The sequence below is a fragment of the Primulina huaijiensis genome, chromosome 7 (assembly GCF_012295235.1).
Source record: "Primulina huaijiensis isolate GDHJ02 chromosome 7, ASM1229523v2, whole genome shotgun sequence".
NCBI lineage: Eukaryota > Viridiplantae > Streptophyta > Magnoliopsida > Lamiales > Gesneriaceae > Primulina > Primulina huaijiensis.
Window position 1 is genome coordinate 21,164,288 of NC_133312.1, and position 5,282 is coordinate 21,169,569.

Here is a 5,282-nt window from a genome sequence, read left to right on the forward strand (position 1 = left end):
TCCGATTATTGTTAAAATTTGATCTAAATAAGATTTTAGGAGGAACAGATAGAGATATTCATGTTATGATCATATTGTATGAAACTTTCATGTCACATATCCACTTCATAATTCATTTCATTGAGTTGTGTTAGCAAATGTAACTATTGATTGGTCGAGTTACCTTATGTGTAGTGAAAACTGTTTTGATTATATGTTGATGGACCGGATTGGTTATAGATATATTTCGGTATTAATGACACTAATTTTAAGCTCATAAGGCTATTTGCATAAAGAATAATTATAAGGTTACATATGCAGCCCAAGTGAGATATTGTTGGGTCAATTTTAATTATATCAGCTTATATGTAAATTATTATGTGATTTGAGTTGTATGCTAAGGTGAAGCCCAAAACTTAAAGTAATTCCATGTTCTCTACCAGAATTATAGAAAAATACTGAAAAAAAAAACTAAAAGATTTTCTCGAAGAAAAAATGTGTAGATGTGGAAGATTAAGAACTCGTTCTTATAATAATATAAGAATTAAGGTTTCAGATACGCTTCCGCTAAATTTTACGGTATTATTTTTTATTATTTAACATGATGGATTTTGTGGTTATATGGATTTTTTCCAACACAAAATATATAATATAAGAAATATTATATCTATAAATATAAGTTACTTCCAGTCATGTCCTTGACATAAAACAATGTGATCACATATTAATCTCAATTTTGTATATATAAAAAAAACAAATATTTTTTAACATCTCATATGTATAAAGTTCAATCTATCTTGATGGAATCATCTCATGAAAAAAAAAAAAAAAAAATCGAGGATGAAAACCCACATATCTTGATCACAACACCGTTGCATTTAAACATCTATAATTTGTGGTGCCCTCTATTAACACGTTGGAAATATGATCGTGTGTGTATATATTTTGATAAGATTGACAACGCATTCTTACATTTATTTTATATTTCATTTTCAAATATCTAACGTTATCAAGACATGTTGCATTATTTGATAATTTTGTAAGAAAAAAATTTAATATTTGCTGACCTATTATATAATTTGTTGTGCCTTGTGTAGTGTGTATCGATATTTTGATAAGATTCACAATGCATAATTACATTTTTTTTAAAATTTCATTTCATATTAAATATTTTAATGTCATATGTATTTCACGTTGGAAACATGATCGTGCTTGGTATTTCGTTTTAATGATTCTAATTTTTGAATAAACATAAGTCCTACACTATATTTTGAATATAAGGAATTTAATAATATTACATATTGGGGAATTTGGCCTGGTGATAGAAAGGTTATTATATTTTAAGAATAAATTTTTAATATTTAAAAGACAATTTTAGAACAATGATTGAATTTTTTTAACCATCAATTATTAATGAGGCAGTTAGGGAAAAAAAAAAGACCAATTATCCCAACCATTTTTTTAAATTACAACCAACAGAATTGGACCCATTCATTTATATTTCTCATTAATTATTTCTTTGAATGCTGAATTCGGCATTATAATGTTGGGTCAATAAATGCGTTTGTCGTGTAGTAATTGAACTTGTATTATAACTATCGACTATAATATTTAATATTTGATAAAACCACGAACTTTTAATTATAGTATAACAATCTAAACATAATATTTAGGACTATTGTATAGTTTTAAAAGAATATAAAAAGAAAGTAAAAATTTATGTAAAACGATCTCACGAGTCGTATTTTGTGAGACGAATTTCTTATTTGAGTTATTCATGAAAAAATATTAAATTTTATATTAAAAATATTATTTTTTTATTATTAATATTGATATAATTGACTTATAATAAAAATTTGTAAGAATCTCTCGGGTCATACAGGAATCTAACACTATCCGTTTATGTCCAATCACGATGACCACGTGTTATTAAACTCGACCGTTGAATTATTGATAATTATTGTGATCTGTCCCCACATGGAAAAGACAATTGAAAATAATTGAAAGTTTTTAATTGGACAACGACAATTCCTCAACGACCGATTTAATTTCAATATAAATTTTAATCTTAAATTCATATTAATTAATTAATAGTTCAAATAGCTGGCCGAAAGGATGCAAGAACAATTTTCACAAATTGGGTATTGTTGAACTCATTCATTCTCAGTTAGCACGAAATATATCAATACTACAAGCTGACGGATATTTATTATTTACGTTGGTCGAATAAAAAATTCATTTTATATCATCAAATTTATTATAATATACACGTTAGTAGGGTTTGGGTCGGGTTTAGTAGAAGACGAGACCCGACCCGTTTCAATTTTCAAAGACTCTAGACATTCCTGTCTCGTCTAAACATAAACCTATACTTGGGATTAACGGGTGGGTTGTACCCGTCAACTCTGTTAAGTCCACCACATACTAAACTCTATAACACATTTTCAATCATCAAATAGTAAAAGCAACAATTTTCTGCAATCCAATAATTCATATAAATAAAGCTAACCAGATGTTAATTAATTGGATATTGAGTTGATTGAATAAAATTTCTATCATTTAACAATTTTTTTCCATTAATTTATTATTAATCATACCAATTTTATATGCCCGTTTGAAATTACATAATAATTTATTTTTCTTAATTTTTTTTTAAAAAAAAAACCCGTAATAAAATCAAATTATTTGGAAACTCAATTCTTACACCTTAGTACGTACTAATTTTAAAAAAATTGAATTTTACAAAGATATAATTAGTCGCTTGATACATTACGATTCGTATTGTTTAATTTTTAAGACAATATATTTTGGGATAATTAGTTTTTTTTATATAATGAAAAATTTTCATTATATAAAATAAAATAAACTTGGTGTGAAACTACGGTCGGTGGGAACTGATGCATTCACGCACGACTTTTTTCGGGGGCTGACATAAATTAAAGAGATCGATTATTATAACCAAAATACATAAATTGACCAGAAATTAAAATGTTCATTTGGCCTTATTAAAAATTAAAATTAAATATATATTTTAAAGTTTTTATTGATTTTTTTAATATAAATTGTATATTTAAAAAATATTTAGTTCATAGGTATCATTTTTTTTAAAAAATTCTATGTACCATTAATTTATATTTATAAAACTAATGAATCATAATGAGGCACGTTTCGTCCCTATTGAAATAGTAAAAAACGCAGCGTCACTAATTTATCCATACCTAGGCTATTAAAATTTCAGTCTCACATTAAACTATTGGTAATTTTTTTAAAAAAATCAAAGTTAGATTATTTTTATACGTTTTATGTTCTAAAAAACGTTAATATTTTAAAGTTTCGTTGTTATACAATAATTGTTTTTATTTAACTTTATTTATTTAACGCTCGATCCTCAACTTGTTAAATATAATAGTATGCGAGAATCCATTATCATTGTCAGATTCAAGAATTTAGAGTTAAACAGGGCAAATTCATGACATAATAAGGCTTTGAGTGTGTGTAAAAATATGTCATTTCAAGTTTAAATTATTTTACAATTTTGGAACCAATTATATGAGATTAAAAAAATATTGCACACCTCGTGGATAAAAATGTAAAACGGGTCAAATATGTTAGGCTGGTCAGCTCTGTTATAGTAAACGGGTGGGTTGAATGAAGGTCAAAACGGGCCAACTCGTTCGGGTTGCATGTCAGAGTGGGTTGGCTCGTCATTTTTTTTAAAAAAATAATTTTTTATTATATTATTTCTAATATTAGGTTGACATTTTTGGAAGATTTGTATTATTTAAAATGGTTTATGTATGGATCAGTTTTGAAAGATGTATATTAATTATAATAATTTATGTGTACTTAATATTATTAATAATTATATATATAATTATTAATAATTTATGTGTACTTAACGAATGACTACATATTTTACATAAAAATATCTCCAATCTTGTCACTAGACTTTATTAAAAACATTGACTAAAATATCCAATCTTGTCACTCTAGACTTTATTAAAAACATTGACCTTATTATTAATATTAATTTAATGCAGCCCTTTCCTTGGTTGACTGATCCTTGAGTTTAGTCGTCTCTCATCCCGTAACACAGATATTCGATTTAAGCCAAACATAAAAAACGTCGTTCCAAAATATGAGTATATGTGCAATTCTTCAACAATAATTTAATTTTACGTACATATATTTTTTTTTGGAAAAAATCATTATTCTAATGATGATAATTTAAATAGAACATGAGCAATTAATCAATAAATAATGTGTTGACGAAAATGCTAATAACAAAATCTTAGAAGTAAACTCGTGAAGACAAAGCAATAACCGAAATAAGTGTACTGTTTACAATATGAGCATCGTATAAGGAAAAATAAAACCAAACTAAAGCATGTAGCAAGTATAGTTTCTTTAAAACATATTTGTCTCATCTGGTATGTGCTTCGAGGTTTCAATCGGACGTCTGTTTTCCAGGATACAACGGACAGACTCGCAGTGATGTTGCAGATATCACGACGCTGGCGAACGAAATAGTACCTAAATTTTATTAGTGGAAAATGAAGGAACAAGAGTGCAGCAAGCAGGAGCTGAGTGCAGGAACGTGGGAGCAAGTAGATTTTTCGGTGTGTTTTCTTGCTGATAGTATCCATACGAAAGACCAAAGGTTGTCATCAAGAGGGCGGTAGAAGTACCAAAGGTTGTCATCAATAGGGCAACCGAAGCACCAACAACCAGGCAGATAGAGAATTTGAAATGTCTCAATAGCATGTGAAAGGTCTCTTCTGAGGACAAAAAATAGCAAAATGTGGCATAAACTAGCTAGACGATTTTTGTCTTGATCGGTCCGACATTCGACGCATTCAAGTCGTGCTCGTACACTTGCACATAAGTCAAGCCTTTTCCAGTTCAAATCGGGCCCATGATTTGCAGCCCCTGGGTCGGCATGCGTGAGAGAAAGACTCTTAACAAATCATTATTACACTTCCATAAAGTGTAACACGATATAAGCTCATCTATATCACATTATTTTTTTCGACGTAGGACAAACCTACCATCCCTTGATTTCCATTCACACAAAAGAAAAGCCTATTAACCCACACAACCCAATATACACACACACATAATCCAACAAAATGTGTGTTTAGTATCTATAAGATCGATTGTTTTTTTGTAATATTTGACTGATACAAAAAATATTTTTGCACTATATATATATAATCCAACAAAATGTGTGTTTAGAATATGTCAGATCGATTTTTTTTGTAGTATTTGACTTATACAAAAAATATTTTTGCACTTCCTTTATT